This window comes from Scomber scombrus, chromosome 13 (genome assembly GCF_963691925.1).
Source record: "Scomber scombrus chromosome 13, fScoSco1.1, whole genome shotgun sequence".
NCBI classification, from domain to species: domain Eukaryota; kingdom Metazoa; phylum Chordata; class Actinopteri; order Scombriformes; family Scombridae; genus Scomber; species Scomber scombrus.
This window is the reverse complement of record NC_084982.1, coordinates 19,053,794-19,078,303: the sequence shown is the minus strand read 5'-3', so window position 1 is coordinate 19,078,303 and position 24,510 is coordinate 19,053,794. Positions and strand designations below refer to the sequence as shown.

Genomic DNA, 24,510 nt, shown 5'->3' with positions numbered 1-24,510 from the left:
GTAATAAATCTGCACTCAGCTCTTTTAACTCCTACTCACCACAAATCTGTTGCAATCCGCACAACCAGGGTGACACTCTACCTGTGCATGTATAATGTGCATTGTGTGTGTGTGTGTGTGTGTGTGTGTGTGTGTGTGTGTGTGTGTGTGTGTGTGTGTATGAGAGAAAGAGAAAGAGAGAAAGAGAAAGAGAGAAAGAGAGAGAGAGAGAGAGAGAGAGAGAGAGAGAGAGAGAGAGAGAGAGAGAGAGAGAGAGAGAGAGAGAGACAGAGAGAGAGAGAGAGAGAGAGAGAGAGAGAGAGAAATAGGAATGTGTGTAGAGTTTGTGTAGGAAGGAAGATCAAGAGCAGGACATTAAAAAAAAAAAATCTAAATAAATAACTTCCTCCCTCTTTCATCTGTTAAGTTCTACTCTGCTCCTGTATTCTCTACTATTTGCTATATCCTCAATCACAGACTTGAATCTTTGTCATACTGTCCAGGCTTGATGACGGGATACAGGGATGCAAAGCATTTAAGCCTACAAAAAGCCTCCCTCGAAGATGAAGACAATTGTATTGCCAGTAGGGTTTAACATCAACGGTACCTCTACAAACTAGAGTCATTTCTAATACAGCCACTATAAATTCTGCTTCAATGTATAGGCTTTCATTGCAAAAATAAACATTACAACGTTATCCATAAGCAAAACAGAGTGACTGAGATAACAGACCTCAAAGTTCAAGTAGCACAGGTCACAGGATTAAAGGGGATGTATCATGCACAGTTCCAGGTCTATATTTATATGCTAGAAATATCTTTGCCTGATTTACAGTTCAGGAAAATGTCTTATTTATCTTATACTGGTCTATTACGCGGCCCCTCAGCTCAGCCTCTGTGTGAAACTGGCTGTTTTATCTTCTGTCTCTTTAACCCCCCCTTCTGATGAGCCCACTCTGTTCTGATTGATTAAGTGGAAGCTTGGCAGGCTTCTGGTAGCTCGGGACGTTACATAAACAAACAGCACCAGTGGGATTTCACATCTTTTCTTGTTCTTTACTTGAAATAGAAACGTTTTAAATTCATCAGTGCATGCTCAACCCCAATTCTGAGAGTACCAACCCGTAGCAACAAAGACCTGATGTCATACTGAGGAGGAAGCACAGGTAACATTTCACAGTGTTCAGAGCTGGCTTTTGACTTGAAGGGGGCATTTTTACATACATTCATCTCAAGTTTCACATAGATATTTGACATAATAGCAGTATATAAATAAAATAAAATTTTAAAAAAAACATGATATGACCCGTTTAATGTTAGATTAATCTTAAAATTAAAAAAAATCGATCACCTGAAACTGCATCATATCTATAAATGTCAGAGCTGGAAGAGACTGGACAATATCTGATTTTTATTAAGATGCAAATATGGATGTTTTCCATTAATTTGACATGTACTCTGCCAAACATGTTTGTTTTGTTCTTTCTCTCTCTCTCATTCACAAACATGCACATGCACATGCACACACACACACACACAGACACACTAGATAGAAAAAAATGGCTTGCAGCAATAGCAGCGAGCCAGCAGAATGTGTGGGCTCAGCAGAACACGGCTGACAGATCCCAGTGGTGGACAACACACTCCTGCAAAAGCCAACACTGCTGATACTACTGCCATATCCATCACTGACACTGGCACACCAAGGTCTCCATGCTGCACTAAGTACTCCACAACCTCCCATCGACAGTGCGTACATGTGTGTGCATGTGTGTGTGTGTGAGAGTAATAGAATGTGAAGCCTGTTTAAACAGCCAAATATGATCCTAGTAATGGAATGACAACCAGAGCATTTGCTGACACACCCAAAACAGACCTCCCGGATTGGAGGATACACCAGGAAATTAGAACTGACAGCCAGCACCCACAGCCAATCAGGTAAGAGAAGAAGCAGGATAACCGCTGGCTCAGCAGAAGGAACATAAAACAGAATTATGGATAAATAGACAATTAAATTCCTAACAGCTGGAGACGCAGCCTTTATCTGATCCGTTTATCCATAAACAACAACCTTTGACAAAGCACACATGCCCTGAACATTTCACCTCAACACCAAAGAAAGATGTCTTCACTGTATTAATTGGACAGTTAAACCACTGGGCTCAAGTCCAACTGGATCTGTTACTATTTAGCTACTGTATTTACTAACTCCTGGCATCACTCTCACTGCAGATTAGGGACTAATCAATTGTGAAGATGCTATTCTTGTATGTAATTACATATGTAATTGTGTTTGTCTGTCTTTGCAGTGTGGCTAATTTTCCTGTATGTCAGAATACCATAACTTAAGACAGATGAGATTGATAAAGATGCATGATTTAGCTCATTTGTAGACTTTGTAAGAAGATAATGTTATTCGAACTTATTTATTTATTGTTCACACTACATTAGCCCAGACACCCCTCAGTTAAGTGCGGCCCTGTGCAACTGCCATCGTACTTCACTTGGACAGATAACTCTGGCAAGTCAACACACCACAAATGTAAGAAAAACAGCCTTGTTTCCACTTGGAAGTTAAAAATATACAAGGACTTTTCAGTCCGTAACGCAGCCGTGAAACTTATTAGGGAACAGAGTGGATCTCATAAACTTTCCATGTAAAAATTAATAACCAAAGCTGCACTTAACGGTATGAGGTTTTCATATGACAGTGGTGATATGTTGTATTTTCTTGACCACAACCCTAAAAATATTTTTATAACTGTTGGAAAAGGATAATAAAGGTTCTGTTTCTTCCCAGCGTGTCTGCCAGGATAAAGGCTCTGACAGAGGCTGATGGTAAAATCAGATTTGGCTCAGAGGAATTTAACTCCTCATCTAGAGGAGAGCCGAGATGTGTTACACTGACATTCATCAGCAGTGTGTGTAGGGGTATGAATGGATGGTATAATTGTGTGTACGTGTGTGTGCCCCTGGAGAGGAAACTCAGCAACTCCTCAGATGACAGCGTATGTGTGCTTAATTAAAAGATGTGGGCGTGTGTTTGTGTTTGTGAAAAGAGACAAACACAAACAAGAGCAAGAACAAGAGCACCACTGCTATGAAGGTTATCCACGATGAATCATCTTTTATTTACTGTTTTTTTCAAATCAATAATAGTGGCACAAACAGCATGTAGGGATTGGATCACTGTCCCTGTAAGTAGTTCTTTGTGATACACACGCACATGCACACGCACACACAAACGTACATTCAAGTTGGAATTCTTGCAATTACTCGCAAGGACAGAACAGAACACAATGTCTCGCTGCTTTCTTTAAAATGACACCTGAAACAAAATCTCTCCATTCACTTTTAAAGAGCACTCACAAACACATATACAACTGCAGCAGCCACATGATATGGTGGTTGTATAAATAACTGGGGCTGCAATTTGCTCAATCAATAGTCTAGGTCATGGGACACCCTCATCAATAATTAACATGACTGCTGGATAGTTTAGTGATCACATGTAGTCCCCACTTTTTCTACATGTTAGCTGAAAACCTGACCTTAACTTGATGAGATTGAATTATGTTTTAAATGGGACCAACTAAAAGCAAAATTTGAAACAAAAATTCAATTCCATTCACATTATTTTATTTCCCGAACTTTATACAAATAGAAAAACATAGCACAGTCACGGCCATGATGAGTTAATCATTGTGTGCAGCCATGATGCACATACATCATTCACATATAAGTTAGAATGCAAAGCTAAGAATAGAAATGATTGAGTAAAAACAGGGGCAGTAATGATAGTGCACTACTGCTACAGCGCAGTAGTGTCAGTGTTTGTGCGTGTGTATGAGTGTGAGAGCATGTGCTTTTGTGAGTATTGGCCGTTGGAAGGAGGGTGGAAGGGGAGGTATGTTAGCCAGTCAGTGATTCTGTTGTTTTCCCATTTTAAATGTCCTATATGTTGCTGCGTGTGTGATGGAATTATCCTGGGTAAAATATCATAATTCATGTCTTGTTTTTTTTTAGCACTGTCTACACTATCTGGAGTATCAGAAAATAAATCTGATGATAAGCCTGTACAAATCCTTTTTTTCATGGGATATTTGAACTAATTAAGTTAATGAGTGATTTTAAAATATGAAATCTGGAACATTTTTATTGGTAAAGCTCAATCACACAAAACTTTTCAATTGTGAAACAAACATTAGCGATGTATCCAGTGGCAGCCGTTGTGTGTGGCAATGACAGAAACTTATGAATTACTAATTATAATGCATGATTACAGGTTCATTATAATCACATATAGGCATTTATTGGAATACTGTGAGCATCAGAAAATTGCGACCTGGGATTACGCTCAACATGTTACCTCTCACATGGCTCGTGTCCTCTTGACCTTCTGATCTCACTCATTACTTGTAAATTTATTGGTGTCACACAGGGAAAATGAGAAAATGCCTCTGCCCCTGACCCCTTTCTTCGTGTTGGCCTAATTTGAAGCTTATTGGTCTTCATTTCTCTCTCTCCCTCTCTCTCTCTTTCTCTCATGGTCATTCACGTAAACATACCCTTCCAGTTTCAGTTTAGCTGCAAACATTGCCGGTGCAAAACACCGACCTAACAATTGATTTCCTGTTTTCATACCACCTCCGCCTCTTTTCTTTTTCAAACCAACAAGATCACAATGACTTTCACTCCCTCTCTCCTCCTCCTCCATTTCCCTCCGTCTTACACTCCCCCCTCGTCCTGCCCTCCTTCTTCTACTTCTTTTCTGTGGCTTTCCCGTCTCTTTCTTTCGCTGTATCCTTCTTTCCTTGATTGCAATAGCTCTCTTTGAAATGACAGTTTAGGCATTTGGCTGCCGTTCTTATCCGGAGCCGCTTGCAATGTTTTTTTGGAAACGTGGCAACAGTAAACATTTTGCCCCCCTGCCTTGAAATTCCCCATTTGAGTCAAGCAGTAATACGTTGCAGAAATCTGAAAAAGGTCAAAGTCTTTTATGCAACCATGGTAGATTTTGCTGGGCAACTTAACTGCCTAATAATTATGTCATTGCATGAAAACAGTGCACCATGGTATGACACAGGCACATTGCTGACTAATGGGAAAATGCATACACACAAATCATCCATCTAAATATGAGAGTTTAAGTGTGTTTAAAGTGGTAAATTATATCTGTAGGATATCTGTTTTAGATTAGAAAAACATGCTTAATGATGCATACCTAATTCTTTGTTTTGACAACAAAATGGTATTTAATTTCAGCCAGAACCTAAATATTAATATCCAAAACTTGCCAAACACAACGCCAAGACATTCACTATAACAAACACACACCAACGCAAAAAGAGAAAGACACATTGTTAGACTATAACTCTAACACACAAATTAACACAGACCATCAGATCCATTATGCTGAATTACAATCAATTTGTTGAAACTAATATGTCCCTAACCCGATCAAATGAACTTGTTTTTGTCATAAGTATAAATGAAAGCAATCATCAAAATTGATGGGTTGTGTCTTAGGGCAAATTGCTACACATTCCATCTCTCTTATGTTTCAATTATTGTCATTTGTCATGATAATCACAGTGGGAACATGCTGGAGTTTATTCATCTGACAGAGTGGCGGACCAATGTGCTTTTGCTTGCCAGACTGAGCAGGGACGTGGTTCTGAGGCTCCAGAGCCAGTATCCATCAACTGGAGGACACATTTACTGTCCAGACTAAAGCTTTAAAGTTTCAGTTATGGCAAATGTGATGAAAGCTGCCAGAGCTTATCAGAATACAACAAAGACCTGTAATAGGCTCCCAGCACTTAAGATCATAATTGCTGATGTTTTTATAGTGTGGTTGTTTCGGCTGAGTGCCGGCACAACAGAAGCTCGAAGAAGAATCAGGGAGGATGAAGCACAAACATCAACAGTGTTTAGAGGTTTCTTTGTCAGTTTTCTATAGATCTTTATGTCAGTACAGTTACCAGAAATGGCTGAAATTCACTACTTCTAGCTGGAACAATATGAAATGGGCACAGTTAAATGATAAAAGGAATTAAAGGTCTGTAATATCTGGGAAGTTTTGCATTGATTCATCAAATGAGTTCATCATTGACACTTTTCCAAATGGAAATGCCTACATGGAGATTTTCCATTTTCATTCAATGAAGCTAAATCTGTATAATGACCCAGTTAAAAATGTAACAATGTGGTAATCCCGCTACTATGATTCTGGATGTTTCAAGATCTTTGTTTTATTTTAAGTAGATTTTAATTTAAAACCACCTATAAACCAGCTTTGCATTAGGAAAACTAGAGCTCATCTGGCTCTCACAGAGCACCTAAAAATGGGCCACCAGATCAATTTCTGACCCTGATGTTCAGCCTATCATTACCATGACCCCATAAACTGCAATTTCAGCAGCCACAGAAATGAAGCAGTTGGCTTCATCCACTGAGCAGTGGAGGGCCAGATTGAAGTTTGTGATGCTAACTGCAGGCTAATGGCCTGAAGAGACCCTGCTATTCAAGTCTGTTTATCTATACCCACTCAAAGAGACTCTTCTGCTGCCTAGATGCGCTGTGTGTGTGTGTGTGTGCGTGTGTGTGTGTGTGTGTGTGTGTTTGAGGGTCCAGAATACTAATCATCACACCACAGACCCACCAGCAGTGTCTGTCCATGCGAGGGACAGTTATCATGTGTAGACCAGTTTGTGTGTTTGCCTGTGTGAGTGTGTGTTCTTCTTTGTGTGTGCTTGTGCACGCGCAAACTGGCGCAGTAGAGCTTAATTAAGTGATCTGATCCAACACTGATTTGCATAATAAAGGAGCCTGATGAGGAGGATAAGAGGAGGGTGAAAAGAAGTAGAGGAAAAACTAAGGGAGGTAGAGGAGGAGGCTGTGCTGAGGTGAGAGAGAAGAGGAGGAGGTGCAAGGTGAGGAAGGCCTACATTACTGGTATAGTAGCAGACAGGAAAGCAGAAAGGAAAAGTATGTTTGTGAGTCGAAACACTCCAAACCACACAAGCACATTATCAAACTAGCAGAACAAATAGTGTGTGTGTGCACCTCACATTTTTATAGCCCAAGCAACCTCTTATATTTAACATTTAATATTTCCCAAAAATACACAATTTTACCATAATTACTGTCCCAAATTAAACACAATTATTTCCAGTAGACGAAGAGTATGTTAATTACTAATGTTATGTAATCATCGAACCAGCCATACAGTATAACACAAATGGGCTGACTGCACTAAATTACACTTTAATAGAAGTAAATATTGACCTCCTATATTAGTTTAACCTTGGTGATTAAAAAACGAGCTGCTGAATTCACCTCATGGCTGGTTTTTTGCTTTCTCTCTTTTATATTCACAAAAGCTTGGCTCAGTTCAAGTGGATATTATAAAAATCAACACATCAGATGCTGATTTGAATATTGTTTACTTACTTGCTGAGCTGCTGCACTGCGGCAATCATTCTAAGTTCCTATGAATTCAATAAAAATATGTAAATGTGAAAAATATTGTTTTTATTTTCACTAATACCAATTAAAATTGCTCATTCAGTGCCTCAAGATATTTTTTGTTGGCGGGAGATTTGTGAGATATTTTAAAATCAAATGTGAAAATTCTGAAATTTGCACCAAATAGTATTAGTAATTTCAAACAAATCTGTTTAGAATTCTTTGAAATAATTCAATTTAAAAAAATAAAAACAATTAATAACAAGCTCAAAAAGTTTCTGAAAGTCCACTTGTGAATAAATGTAATATATAAAATGTGATAGATACCAAATGCGGAGACTTTCCTGACAGTACAACTAAATAGAGCATGTGTGTGTGTGTGTGTGTGTGTGTGTGTGTGTGTGTGTGTGTGTGTGTGTGTGTGTGTGTGTGTGTGTGTGTGTGTGTGTGTGTGCTGTTACAGTATGTGAAGGACAATAAACTGGGGTAAAACACATGCAGAGGCAAGGATCATCTCCCTGCTGTATCTATAAAGGATGTGATAACGGTTTCCTACACACACCACACTCCAGAGATTAGCCGGGTCAGTAAGAAAATCCAGGACAACCAGCACACAGGCAGATACACACTATCTAAAGACACACATGCACAGATGCAGGGAGACAGGACACTTTTAACTTTTAACACTTTTAACAAAACAATCTGTCCAAATTACATGTTGATCAATTTGTTTCCCTAAACTGCAATAGAGGGGGACCTGGAGAGAAAGAAAAAAAAGAGAGGTTGAGGGAGGGTGGAGAGCAAATGGGAGAATAACTGAGGAAGAAAGATGAAAAGAGAGTGAGCAGAGAATCACAGTGAAAAAGATCAGAGCATTTCTTGCTAATATAATGAGTTGTCTTAGGGTCTCTCTCTGTATGTGTGTGTGTGTGTGTGTGTGTGTGTCTTTATTTCCCTTACACACACATACATGCACACACAGTCCTCTCTTTTTCCACATTAGCCCAGTTAGCATTCCTGCGCACAAACACTAACCGTGAACAAACACCAAACAATAAATCCATCCTCGATCAACACTGCCACTACATCTTTACAAGCCCAACATACCGGTATGTGTGTATATCTGTGTCTTTATGCAGGCATTGTGTTGTGCATTAAGATGACACTGACCTCGTAATGCCCTCACAGTTACCCAAACATAGACAAAGACACTAACACACACACACATTCCACTGTTACACTCCCTGGGAACACATGCTGCACAACCTAACAGGCATTTAAACCCATTTGCTTTCACTCATCCTTTGCAGGACTATTGTGCTTTTCTGAATGCAACTGATAACCAGCCATGTACACCAAACACACATTCACACAAACACACAAGCTGTCTTTATCTTGGTGATTTAGAGCTGGACAGACTATTGTACCAAAATCCCATGTGGGACAATAGTAGCCAGTAGCAACCATGTTGCCATTTCCAGGCTGATATGGGAAAATTCAGGGATGTGAAACTCAGACAGACTTCCCATTCTTTGCCCAGATTACCACTGGTAATTATTGGATTTATACAAGTATTGTTATTCAATGGAACTCCGAAAGTAGTGTCGTCATCATATGTCTGTGGTAAAAGTAATCTATTCAAAGAACTTTTGCACACCTGTAGATAGCAGATGGGTCGGAGAAGACCAATGGCCAACAATATTGGAACAAAGAACTCTCACAAATTGTCTTCTTTACTTGCAATTTGACAAGATTTATTGCAAACAATGTTGCAATATTTTGTTAAACTCCCGTTACAACTCCCGTAGCATCATGCGTTTACAGAAGAATCAGCATGTTGGTTTGCTTTCTTTTGGATGATCGTTTGGGTGAAAACCAAATATGAACTGAGCCAAACAGCCAGTGGTGCCATCATCATGAAACAACAGTGGCAGAAATACAAAGTAAGTATTATGGCTCATTACTAGGTAAAATGTATATTGATTTTAAACCATGTGTCATGTCGCTGCGTCACCAGTCAGGATCTGACAGAGGACCAATGTGTAGATGGATCAATGAATTGCTTTATGATGAATGGAGACGAGCAACACCAGGGCAGTTTTATTGTTATTGACCAGTGCCAGAGAGGACACACTCTCTGCTTTAAGAGAAAATAGGTCATCTACAGTGCTGCTGGACACACACACACGCACATCATGGTGACCCACTTCACTCAGTGTGCTCTGTCAGCAATACTTATATTGCACTTATATAATCACATTAATGCAAGATAGCATGCAAACACAAACTACTACACATACAGTTGTCTAATAAAATTTTAAAACATGCAGAATTATATATATATAACCTTTTTTTCAAATTGAAAAGACATTGCAAGAATTAGAAAAGTTTCACTCAGGTCACAGTTTTTAACAAGTGGTTGCACTCATTTCTCTATACTTTGTATGTAGTTCTGCAGCTCAACTCATTAGTTAACCTCACATCCAAAATGCACTTATACAAACAAAACGCTTAATACACATCTCAGGCTCATCTCTTGTACCAGAACACTGACAACATAAGTCTCCCAACAAGAAAACTTTGCGATTTATAACACAATGACGTAAAAGAAGTTACTAACACATGGTAGCAGTAAAATATGGATATTGGCTTTTGTAGTAGCTTTTATGCAACAGTGATTTGTTATTTTTTCATCATGGGTGAATAATGCATTGATGTCAAAATGTATAAATCTGACTGATATTTTTAACTGCAGTTTTGTCCTGTGTTAACTGAAATTCAGACAATGACAATGAGCCCCAGTTGCGGAGAAGTGACTTTGCCTGTCGTGGTCTGGGTGGAGAACTGCAGTAAAGCCCACTGGGGAAGACCACTTTGACTGCTGGAGCACCTGAGGACGACTGAAGGACGTAAACACATATACATACACTGACAGACACCTACACACATGCCTCAGTATGTGGCCGCTGCTATATGCTAAACAGCCCCCGGGCTCCTTTCACAACAGACAGCATGACAGTCTGGCTTTCATATTTCCCCCAGTGTAACTCTCACTGGGATCTGTATTATCCAGTCTGGGAGCTGGACTCCGGAATGAATTCAAAACTGAAGGAATATAGAAATATTTAGCTCATAGTCCGCACCTGACATCATTTATGTTAGTAAGATTAAAATAACATTCTCTAATCCAAATCTGATTCTCACATTTTCTTAGATTGCTTTTCCTTATTGAATATAGTGTAGACAAGATAATTGCATTAAGTAAATGTTATGCTGATGTTCTGCAATCTAAATTACAACATCTGGTTTGAGAATGTTGCTATGGGAAACAGCAGTAACTATATCAATTCATAACACTTTTATCGACTTGTTGTTTCCACTGTCTGAAATTGAATCAGCTTCTTCACTTTTAAAGGCATTCAGTAAAGCTTTCTGTGGATTAAGTCTGTGATGGATACGTGATGGGGAATATGTGTTGAATTCCTTCTTTGAATTGTAACTCTGGCAAATCTGAACACACACACATAATATTCTTAGAGTCAGTGACTTTCACTTCTTGAAATTATCATCATTACATCATTGATATCCATTGTGAATAAACTGCAATAAATCTGCTTAAAAATCACTTAAAAAAGATAGTCCCTATAACACATCACATGTTCAAGTTCTCTTCAGTATCAAAGTAATCTAGTGATAGTTATCTGTACATCCATGGGTGTACTGCAAACAGACAAGAACTGATACAATTCATTCAGCACGCTTTTAATAGTGGTATCTGCCAAAATGTACACCAATATAGGCTAAAACAACAGGGTCAGTTTGTCACCTACGATATTATTCAAAGACACTCCTGACACGCTCTTCTACCCATTCATATATCACACCAGTGGACATTTCACAAATATATTGACCACACTGCAAAGTAACACACCTTTCTTCACCTCATTAAATCATGCCAAACCAAATATTTCACATGTATCTCATTAGGTCTCACCTTGAAAGTGAACATCACGCCATGAATCTCTGACAGAAGCGGGAAGGTCAGAATCTCTTTGTTAAGGTCTTAGAATTCCTCAGTGTAGACTGAGGTGTCTAATAGGATTCTCCTGCATGCCGCAGGGGATAAAATGAGAAGCAATTTGATCAAGGTTTCGTATGACAAAATAATAATCGCATTCTCAGCTCCTCGCTAATGTTGCAGCCGCTTACACTTGCAGTTTTGTGCATTTAAATGAGATCTGTCTCATTCATCCATTTTGTTCTGGACAAACCAGAAAATGTTCATTCTTATGCCTGACCAAGAACCTGCAATTTCACTTTCAAGAATCGTCACTAAAATACGTTGCTTTCTCTCTCAAAATTCAATGCACATCTTTGGCTACACTGTGTCTTATTGGCTCACAGTCCTTCTGTGTATTGTTCTGTCTTTGTGAAAATGTGATAATTTGAGTGTTACTCTCAATTCCATCCAAAACGTGGTGTTCAATGCCAAGTCCATCTGAAAAGGATTAAGTGGTAGGAATTCAGGAATTCATAACTGAACATCTTAGTTGACAATCCACATAAAGCAGGTATGCAGTGCCTTATGGAAATAGTAGAACGGGGTCTCCACAGGCAATATGGACTATTTGTGTGTGAAGAGATTATGGTAGTAAGCTACTATGTGTGTGTGTCTGTTATGTGCACTAAGGCACATGAACGAATGCAAGCATCTGTGTGCATCCATAGAAATATGTGTGAATGTGTGTGTGTGTGCAGTTGGTATTCATGGGGCAGGTGTCTCAGCAGTGGTTGGGGCAGAGCAGCGCTAAATCACTCCTCAACTGACACACCTCACCACAGGGTGTCCCGCCATGTGTTACTGCAGAGAGAGAAAGAGAGAGAGAGACCCAGGGGTAGCGGTTACTGGGTCACACAGAAACAGATAAACCTCTATAAATCAGCATCTCGTGATTTAAGTGTACGTTATGCGTGCGTGTCTGTGTGTGTGTGTGTGTTTGTGTGTGTGTGTGTGAGAGACAGAGACACGCACACAAGAGTGAGAATGCATATGTATAGATACAATGCCCTTGGAAGTGTGTCTTTGTGTGTTACTGCTTTTATGTGTGCACCCATTCCTGCCTGTGTGTGTGTGTGTGAGTGTGTGTGTGTGTGTGACAGACCAGCGCAGGTGAACTACAGACAGGCCCAGACATCCTGGCACGATCCAAGTAGACATCAAGACTCTCGCCTTACTCCCCCCTCCTAACTCTCCTGTAGCTCCACCTCTACACCTCCCATCACCCTCTGCTGCTGCAGCATATTGTATACACACCCACACACAAAGAAGCAAATAGCTCATTACATTTATTGTAGACATGAATCATTCTTTTTTTTTTACATAATGATTGTGAATTTTAGAAGTAATTTGTGTTTCACACACATATACTAACAAAAATGCACACCTGTCAAAATTAAATCAAACACACAGGTGCTAACATGTGCATAGGCTCAGAATCCTACTACTAGGTACTGTACAACAACATGTTTTGTGTATAATGTTTGTGCAGTGATGAGTCATCGCTGAAGGCGTGGTTAGCATTTGCAGGGGTCTCTCCAAAACAAACTCCCTGGACTAAACTTGGAACACACACTAACACACAAAAGCAGACACACACACACAAGCAAGAATGCTTTGGTGACTCATAAGAGCTCTGTGAAACAACACACTAGTGGCCAATTAAGATATGAAGAACGTTTGACATGAGGGACACTCCTGAACAGTTTGGACTGCAGAAAAGCGCTCTGTAAAAATCTGATCTGAAATATAGCTGCAACATTTGGCAGAATCTAAACACTGTGGGGACAGGGGATCAGCTCAGCTAAGTATTGCCATTAATTGACTGTGTGTTGTCATATTTCAACACAAAATAGTTTACTTAAGATGTTGGCGTAAGTTATGTATTGGAGTTGTATTGCCCTGTGGTGTATATTCAGACATTAAGCAAAGTGAATGTTTTTGTTGTGTCATTGTCCACTGGATAGTTTGTGTTTATTTGCCACAAACACCCACTGTACCAACTGCACAGACATTAGCTTTGAATTAGCTACTGTAGCAACCAACCGTGTGTGTGTGTGTGTGTGTGTGTGTGTGTGTGTGTGTGTGTGTGTGTGTGTGTGTGTGTGTGTGTGTGTGTGTGTGTGTGTGTGTGTGTGTGTGTCAACTCAGCCTCTGACTGAACTCATCAGAAACTCCTGTTGTTTTTGTTGTTTCCATCTAGTCCTCAAGTCTGTACATTTATGAAGTAGACTCATACGCCCTGAGATGTGTGCAAATATTTCTGCTTGAGTGAAAAATTGACTTTGCACTTAACCTCTCTACCTCTAAAATTTGTGTTCAGTCGAAACATACAGTTAAAACACATTTACAGAGTAGAGTATACCAACAAAACAAATATGTAAAAATGTATGTGGGTGTGCAAGATCAAAGTTGAACTGAGATACAAATTTTAAAATGTGATTTATATTTAGCATCTAAAAGACAAAATACGACAACTGCAAAACCCTGGATTATCACATTCATTTATTACCTTTGCTCAGAAATGACTAAGTCATGACTTTCTATACTTTTATCTCTGTGTATCTTTGTGTCCTAGGGGTGCGGTGGAGTGGGTGTTTTGTGGTGGTGGGGTTGAGACACTTGGAGAAGTGCATGTTCAGCAGAAATGTATTTTCAGTGTAGCACCCTGCAGAGTAAACGTTACTGGGAGTCTGTGAAGCCGCAGCTCATTTCAGTGGGGAACACAAGTTAAACAACCAGACTCCTCGTCCTCCCAAAGCAATGCTTACAGGTTTCGTCGGAGTTGCTGTACTGTGCAAATACAGTATGCTCTGCTATCATTCTTACATGCTCACACACACACTCTTACAGCCCAATGGATGCTCTCAAGCTCAAGTGTGCATACTGAGAACTGTTTGCCTCACACATTGCCTTGTTCTATTATTACCAGTCTTGGATTATTGTACAGCAAAATGTGTGTCTGTGTGTGTGTTCTTACCAGTCACACTGCTATTATTTCCTGAGGAAACAATACAGACAGAGTTAAACACAAAGCTTTCAGAGGGTATTCGTGCCACGTCACCAACAGTACACATAGATGTCCACACACACACACCCTACTATCCATCAAAGAAGCAACTCTTTGGGCAACAGAAACCAAAGTGGACTCACATTATGAAGCTGGTATTGTTCTTTTTAAAAAAAATCAGATACTGGCCAGTCTGTGTCATCTGCAGCTTCCTATCCTGACCACAGCCAGTGAAACTTAACTCAACACTCTGTAAAACCTGCAATGAAACCTGCCTCACCAGTCTTAAAAAGCTAGACAGTTTTAGCATCCTATTATTGTTTAAATGTTATTTCAGAAGCATTTCCACCCCGAGAATAGACATATTAATTGGAAACACTGATTTTCTGTTTAGTTTATTAAACTAAAAGTTTAGTTTATAATAATACTGATGCATTAAAGCTTTGAGTATCTGGCTCTTTAAAACATTTTAATGAACTCCCTTCATTCCCTAGTCTATGCAACTTTGTTCAAAGTCTTTCTGTCTGTGTCTAAGCATCTAATTACAGAAGATTAGGACACAAAATCAATCATTCAAGTCTTACTCAAGAAAATTTTCCTTTGTTTGTAGCATCATTTGTTGGTGTTACTCTAGGTTAATGTTATGGCACTCACTGCTTTCATTTGTCAGGGGAGAAAGTAGACATTTGTCAAAGGATTGCTAAAGAATCCTGTAAAGAATGGGTTACCACGGCCCATTTACATTCAAACCTCAATTTGAATACTCATGTGTATTATTTTAGTTTTAAGCAGTATTATTAAGGAGCCAAGAACAGTATATTTTTGCTTTCTATTTGAGAAATTATTTGCAATTAGTGTAATGGCGAATATTTGGAATAATATAGCTGGATGGACAGTCAGTCTTTTTCTCACACACATACATACAATAGTGTGCCCCTTAATATTGGGGCCAGTGACAGGCTGAAAGGCGAGAGTGATGGATGGGCAGGGCTTAATCACCTTTAATCAGCTCCGTCCTTGAATAATGATGAACAGCCCCTTTTAGACACACAGAATGCGGAGAGAAAGAGGGAAGGAGAGAGAGAGAGAGAAGCTTTGAGAAAGAAGCCGTGTGTTGCATACTCTTTGTTGAATTCATAAGTAGACGCAGATGCCGTCCGTCCTCCTCTGCTTTCATTCCATACATCTATTTAGTCAATCCAGCCGATTCACTTTGTACAAGGCACTGGCTACTGTGTTCCTCTGCTTGGCTAGTACAGCTTCACTGTCACGTTTTTTTTAATATAACAGAGCAAAATGAAGTGACAGCATTCCTCGTTTAGCTCTGCAAATACTAAAAGGGGGTGTTATTCTGTTATGTGACTGTCACTTTACTATAGACAGTCCATGGAAAGCATGACAGAAATATATTGCAACTCTCTGTGCCAGACGCTGTGAATGCTAAAACCTGCTCTCTGCTCTCCAGGTGTGAAAAGCATGCTGGCAATCGAAAGAGTTCGATTCACACAGTTAAAAAATACGACCATTTCATGGTTTAATGCAAGTCAGTATGTATTTTCTCTGTCACAAGGTTGTGTGCACATTTTTCATTTTTAGCAGCTACTGAAAATCGAGCACCCACTTTTTGAATCACACTGCACACTTCATATACACGAAAGGGAATCCAAAAATCTATTACAATGGGTGGTGGACTAGAAATTCAGCTTTTGTCAGACAACTGTATGAAGTCAGTATAGATAAACAGCATTTTGATCACTTTCACCATCATGTTCAAATGACCTGAATGTAGCATTAGCCCCAGCGCAGGCCTCCTTCTCTTGACCCCTCCCTTTCACCCATCAACCATCCTGGGCTTGGCGTGGTTGACAGGCAGCTGAAGGGCAGTGCTGTCAGGGAGGCCAAAGGCTGAAGCGTGGGGGGCCTGGCAGGGCGGCTGAGCCCCAGGACAATACCATTACAGTGGGGATGAGGACTGCATGAATGACCTGAGGAAATCATGGGGCTAGCAGGAATGTTCTCCTGCTGGGTGCACACATGGTATTTCACTCTGCAGAAGGGTGATAACCCCCTCTCTCCCCAGTAACAGCCACCCAGAACAGTCCATCATTAAAAAGAAACCTGGTGAAGGTTTCTCATTGCAGGCAGATGCTGAACACGGTGGGGTTACATGTACGCAAAAATATGAAAGCTGCACAGAGTTCACAGTCTTTACAGACTCTCTCTCTTGAGCTCATCAAACATGTACATATTGACCTTGCTTTCTTGTTAAACGACCGACTTATTCTATCTACAATGTTTGCAACTTTTCTGCTTGCCATGATAATTGTCTCAGATCAAGAAAAAAACTGGTTTAATGTGTTATTGTTTTTTTAAATTTTGATTAAAAAGTACATTTTGAATACAAAATAGCAGCCAAACCCATTTACAGTACACCTGCACAGACTAACTGCTTTATCTCATGACATCCATACTCCCTTCCTAACTCTCTATTTTCATTTATCCCATGATCTACTGCCTAAACACACACCCACATACACAGTAATGTGTGAGTGGCTTCCCATTGAATGAGACCTTGAGCTCCGCACAGCCTCATGTGGCTCTATGTTTTAAACCCCACAGGAGGCAACAGGCCCACATTACGGCCCCATAAAGACTACCCTATAGTGTGTATTACATACTCTTCATTGACAGCGGCCACAGGTTACCATAGTTCAGCGGCTGACAAGAGTCTTGTAGTCCAAAGTTGTTGAACCTCAAACACTCCTTAGTAGAACGGACAGTCTAATAGGCAACAGATTATGGACACCAATGACAGCATTTATTCAGTTTGAGACCGAAGGTTCATCCAAAACAGTGGGCGGGAAAAACACAAAAATAAAAAACTCAACCAGTATGATTATGTAAGATCAGCTGACATGCGATTGAGATATAAACTGTATAGGTAAGGACATGGAAAAGTATGACAAATGATATATTGCATCATACCTTAAGCGCGGCTGGCTATGATGCAACAAGGTGTAACAAGATAGTGTAACAAGGAATGTTGGATCCAAAGACCTCAGGACCTTTTATACTCGATTTCAATCCATCTTTACTGACACTCTCCAATATAACCTTTGAGTAAATAAGTATATTTATAGACAGCATATTTTTAAGGCTTCATTTATATTCTGCCTTGATTATATTGTGCAAGGGCTTTATTTCTGAAAAAAATTGGCAATAAAAGTAACTAAAAAGACACAAATCTAATCTATGAAGGCATATATTGCCAATTTAAATGTATATAACTTTTTATTGTACAGGCAGTCCATGAAGGCTCCACATTATGATAGTATCCTGGCATTATTATATTACTGTATCTATATCAGAACATTTCAAGCTCAAATCTTAGATACAGCTGCAAGTGAAGTTGGTCTCTTCCATTCCTAATTGACAATCAGTGCAGATAGGCTTAATTTTTTACTTATTCTCTTATTATTGAACATACTAGCTTTGATATGTCGAAAAACATACTACATATATGAAAACATCTTCCAATGTTAACCAGATGTTAATAATATAGTGCAATTAACTGAAAGTGATGTGGTATGCTCCATCTAACTCAACAGGCTTCCTCATCTTTCCCATGCGTTGCAAGCGTTTGTCGTGCCAGTAAAATCCTTCTTCTCTTTCCTTATTGTTTTTATAGGCCCATAAATAGTCCAGGCTAAATTAATGAGGCCACAGAGACTAAGATGGAGGAGTGAGGGGATAAAGGAATGGAGAGATGAAGGGAGTGATAGATGGCATCATTATAACGCAGCACATCTCACTTAACAGAACTGTTGGCTTTGGAAGTTACATGTTTTAGCATGTGCCAATTCTAGTTTCGCCTTGCTTAGATGTACAAACACATATGCACGAATACAAAGACAAAAGTAGAGGGGCTAACGAAACTTTTTGATGCACCATTCACTCGCACAAAAACTCTCCAAATAGACATGTACACTGACATACACACAAACATACTGTATACTAGCTGGACCAATGAACTCATGTTGAGGACCACATAACTATAACTCACACATGAACACAGAAGCTAACAGTCTCAAGTGGCCCATAAACATTCTAACACACACAAAAGACACACAAAAAAACAACCTTCCCAAGTACAATTCACACACACACACACACACACACACACACACACACACACACACACACACAAACACACACACACACACACACACACACACACACACACACACACACACACACACACACACACACCATCATAATTAGCTCAACTGCCGAAATGACAAATGAAGATAGAGCCTATTCTTTCCCCACCTGGGGACAATTTACAGAGTATCTCGGTTAAGCCAAGCACACTGGTAATTAACACTGAACCCCAGTCAGTTAGCTGGCTGATAGCAGAACTCCGCATTATCGCATTGTTTTAGGTGAAAGACTTCACAGAGCCCATTTTCATTCAAGCAGAATGAACCATTCTTTAATAAAGCATCTTCACACTAGCAAGAGAGGTGTAAATGCATGTGGAGAGAAAAAGTAATTACTCTACAACTAGAATGCTCTTAGAGAGTGTTACACTGCACAACTCGACTCAACCACTTCTTCAAGCTGCAAATATACACCTACAATTTGAAATCAAGTCATTTTGAAGCAGAATTTCCAAAGATAGATCAGTTCTCGAGGCCTGCATATCCTGTGTAAGTTCCTTGGCAATCTTCAAAAGTTTTTGAAACATATTGCTGGCAGACAAATATACGTGCAGAAGTAATTTGGCTGAGTGAAACATAAATTCACTGTCCTCTTATCATTTTCAGTTTCCCACTCAAATGTGTTCTTGTCTAGGTTAAAAGGCAAGAGTAAGACAGTGATGGGCCAAGATAGAAATAAATAATAAAATATTTTAGAAATGGGGGAAAAAACTAAATCTAGACACGGTGATATGCAGAGATGTACTGCAGGGGGAGATTGACAGACCAGATGAAAGATGTTCGCTTCATAATTAAAAGGTGTGTACACCCGTGGTTACTGTATGGCATTGTAATTAACACCTTATTTTGCAGATAATGGGATGCAGTGCAATCTATCAAGGATCAAGCAGTTATGTCTCTCTCTCCCACACTTTCTGTCTCTCAAGCTCTGCGTTTCTGCATGTGTGTTGAGAGTATATGTGTCACTCATCGCGACATTAGCATGGTAAGTACATGCAGATGGCAGTCACAGCCAGTAACCTTTCAGGAGCCATTTACATGTAAATCGATGTATTAATTGGCTAAAGCTCATTAGAGTTGGGGTCTCATCAATACCACATACACCTCAATTACCCCTGGCACTGAGCTGTCATCCCAACCCACCCTCACCCACACAAACACACACACATACAGGCAGACACACAAGAACCAGTAGCATACATCTTGATTTGGAACTCAAAGATTGACTAATAATTTATGTTTAAATGACGTTATTTTAACTCATTTTCTAAAATAAACATGGCTTTTTTCTTACCACATTTTGTCAAGAAGTGTACTGCATTTTAGAAAACCACAACCGAATACTACTGATAACAATTTTTTGGTATCAGTATGTGATAGGTTTTAGATAGAAGCAAGTAGCCACACATCAATATAGCTGTTTTCACCGACAGCACTACTAAGCCAGTCAGGAAATCAGGGAAGCAGGCAGGAGTCCGTGTGGAGGCCTTGCATTAATCAGTGAGATTTCACTAACATTCCTTGAGGTTTTGCACTTTGGCATCGGCTCCAGGTGCTGAAATTGAACACGTAATAGCAAAAGACTAGCAGAGCGGAAGAAATGGAAAAATTGGTCGGTTGTATCGCCAGGCGTGGGCCGTGCTACCTTCACCTTGACAAATGCCTGGTGCCATCCATCTGAACAGGAAGAGATGAAGGGAAATGAATCGGAGGAGGTGGGAAATCTGTGGATGATGAGTACAGTAATCTTGTTGGACACTGCTGTCTGCCATTTTTCTCTGCTCATCTCCACACTCCAATCCACATGCATGTTTGTATGTGTGTGTGTGTGTGTGTGTGTGTGTGTGTGTGTGTGTGTGTGTGTGTGTGTGTGTGTGTGTGTGTGTGTGCGCGCGTGCATGCATGTGTGTGTGGGTATCAGAGGGAAAGAGAGAGAATGTGTGAGTGTTTAATTTGTAAGAAAGGTCAGTGCTCATCTCCACAGTATCCCTGAACCTTTAAAGGTCGGATCCTTTGTCCTGGTATAAGTGACGCTTTATTCCAGCCTCTACAGGAGGAGAAACTTAGACAAAGATAAAGAGAGAGGCTTTTCGTTTGAGAGCAGTAGCATTGAACATTTTTGGCAGCACAAACTCTTGTTGACACACAGAACTGGTATTGGTATGGGATCAAGATGATGCGGCTAAGTTAAGGCTGCATGTGTTGTCCCTGTACCAGCAATAAGCAACTGATATAACGAACTGTTATCACAGCTTAACACAACTAAAATAATAACTTTATTTCATACTCATTAATTTTAACTTTACCATTGAGACCCTACAGTCTCCAAACAAAACAAACCACGTGTACTTGAGCATTCTGCTCCTGCACAGAAACCATGAGGGGGGGGGACAAAGTAAGGATGTAAAGTTTTATTTTAGCCCATCTCAACAGGATGAGTCACAAAGTGCTTCGCAATAAAAGGAAAAACAACAGATATAAAACACAAACACAATAACATGGACACGTCTCTCTTAATAAATGTACCATGAACAGTAACATCCATGTTGTCTTAACATGTATATGACCAAGGGAGGCATAAATATAACTCACGGTAAAGCATATAAATATAACTCATGGTAAAGCATCATTCAAAAGCAAGCTCTACAGATTTTAAAGGGGACATAACATGCACCAATCCATGTCTATATATTTATTTTGGGACTTTACTGGGATAACTGTGGATTATTTATTGTTCAAATAACTCCTTATTTGTCTTATACTGGCCCTTTATGCAGCCCCTTAGTTTTAGCTCCTTTCTCTTTAAGACCCCCCCTCGATGATCCCACTCTGTTCTAATTGGGTAGCTTCCAGAAATAGCATCTCGGCCAACATCTTTAACATCGTTTTTAGAGGCTAACAGTAATATTAGGATTTCACTTCTTTTACCTGTTGTATACTTATATACTTCTTAAATACATCCGTACATATTTAATCCAGATTCCAATCCAAAATATCCAAGCGGACAACACAAACAGCCCTTTGAACAACCATTTGTTGGCTCTAAACCCTAATCCTAACCCTTAACCCTAACCCTAACTCTAAACCTGACTTTCAGGGAACATTTTTACTTACTTACTTCACCTCAAATTTTGAAACTTTGACCATGTTTAACAAAGACATCTGACATCATACGGACAGACAACCCAAAAACGTAATGCCTAGGGCCACTATAGCCACCAGCGTGGAGGCATAGTAACAGAAAATCATAAAAAGCGTAAATTCATACACATACAGTGCTTATTTAGATGCTGGAAGTTGGTAGCGGGAGATTTAAACTTACTGTTACTGTTCAATAAGTTCTTATATAGATTGCTTGCCATAGTCAAGGAAGAGGGCACACAAAAACATTGGAAACGACACACACACAAACGAACACACAGCTGCAGGCCTTTAAGGTTGTCCGGCGTTGCAGTCTCCATGCTTGGCTGCTCTGGGCATGCTCTGTTGTGTTTGGCATTCAGAGTGCAGGGACAGCTAAAGGCCTGATCACTGAGGCCTGACTGCCTTTAATCAGAACACACACACACACACTCTCACACACTCATATGCATACACAGCAGTATAGTATACAGTGTATCCTATACGCAAATACGCAAATGAACCACTCCAATTCAACAAATGCACACATTCACACACGTACACTTAAACACTAGAGGGCACGTTATTCCACCTGACACCATTTCTAAGTCAACTGCCATGGCTGAAGGTAAATGTCACTACTCTGCCTCTTGTGATTGGCTAGAGAGTATGCAATAAGTGAGTGCAAGGACCTTTTCTTTTATATCTATCAACTGTGGGAGTAGGAAGAATCAGGGATGCATGGACTCTATGGATCATTTCAGAAAGACAGAACTGTTTGGGACCAGTGACTCCTCAGCGGGGGGCACAAGCTAGGAAATAAGTTCTCTTGAGATGGTATACTGTATTTTGTGTGTTCATGCAAGGAAAGTGTGTGTGAGTGTATCTAACAACAGTGAATGGAGTTGATTTACATTGCATTATGTAATTTCTTTTCCGTCAAAAATGGCCATAAGGCAAAAGAAAATGAGTGTTTTTATTCTCAGCATGTCTAGTGGCTCCATGCCAGCAGAGAGAGATTAAGTCTATTCAGCTCTCCCTTTTCTTCCTGAGATGTTGTTGCCCCAGTATGTCATTAATCTGCCCTGGGTCAGTCATCTGTCAGCTACGCCCTCCGCCCTTGAGATCTTAACCAGGTGTAAACCCTCTCAACTTCTCAATGAAACTCCAAAGCTCTCCTCATTGAGCTCCTGAGCACATTACTGAGAGCGAAGTTCATAACCATCCAGAGAAAGGTGGCATGCTTCCGCTCCTTGTCTCCACATTGTCATGTTTTCATCTCAACAGGAGATCAAGGATCTCTTATGGCTTTGTGGCTTCACTCTGTTTTTACTATGACAGCCAATTGGTTCTCATGATCCAAACATTCGTAAACTCTAGGACACAGATGCTGTCCATTCACCAGAGTGGAACAGTCAGCCTTATTCAGTTGAACAGCAAAGTCCAGGGGCCAGATGCATAAAAGATCTGTACACACAAAAACCATGCGTACGCCATTTCCTGCACATATAAACACAGAATGTGCAATGAGAAATGTGCACACCTCACACATTCTTTACATGCACATAATTAATCTGAGGGTGATAGGATGAAGTGAAGATGAAATATAATGTGATAGATGTAATCTTTTAGTAAAACATTGTTTGTTTAGGTGATTTCTTTTTTTGTGATCAAAGGCGCATTTATTGAGGTAACATTGATTAATTACTTTTGTGATTAATTGTATTGTTCATTAATTAATTAATTAATTAATTAAATTTACTTAGGAGACATTTTATTTTGCTCTTAATACTCTTTTTATTTTATCCTTAGTTGTGTCAAGTTGTTTTAGATAAGAGCACTACAAGCAATCAACCTGCAATGGTTTACAGGTCTAGGTGGTGAATTAATGATATTGGCAGTATACAGATATATCACAGATGGAAGGGCACTATGTACATCTTTGCCAGTCTGACTCCCACAATAAACAAGTTTAATTTAATACCAACTAATACCATTCACTGTAAATATTGTAAAAGGCCTCATATCCTGCCTTGCCAGATTGTGTCCTTCAGAATACCTCAGGAAGCTCAGTTGTACTCAGCATGAAAAGGGTGCAATAAAAATTTGACAACCGTAGGACTTTTGACTGGATCTGAATATTCAAGTGAAGCCTTTTCATTTTTTCTCTAGTAGGGTTTTTAAAACTCGCCACTGACCTTTCCTGTTATCCATTTCCGCTTGCTCAGGGTCAAAAGTAAGAAAACACTCTTGAAAAGCAGCCAGTCAATCCAAAAGCTGGCCAAATGTGCAGTATATGAATTTTGTAAACTGAGTGATGTCTTTATGGATGAATACAAACAGAAGAACATTTGAATGCATTGAAAAAAATGACTAGTGGGTGATGGATGGTTTGACAGACACACTGTAAATGCAGTGAATATGAAGTACATTTTAACTTCAGCTTCAGAATCTGTGTGTATTTGTGTGCAGGTGTGTGTGCAGGTGTGTCAGTGACAAGTGGTTTCTGCAGTGGTAAGCACCTTGTCTTCCTTTTTCTCACCTCTGCTCACTTCTAGTTCACTAATGACCTGTATATATTGACAGACATGTCTCTTACACTTATGTCCTGCACTCATACTCTCTCTCTCTCTCTCTCTCTCTCTCTCTCTCTC

The 24,510-nt window shown here is 39.7% G+C and overlaps 1 protein-coding gene across 3 annotated transcripts in view; it reads right to left on the bottom strand.

The window, feature by feature from the left end:
* epha3 (eph receptor A3) overlaps positions 1-24,510 on the bottom strand; it is a 98,831-nt gene that overhangs the window by 45,608 nt on the left and 28,713 nt on the right. The window lies entirely within an intron of this gene.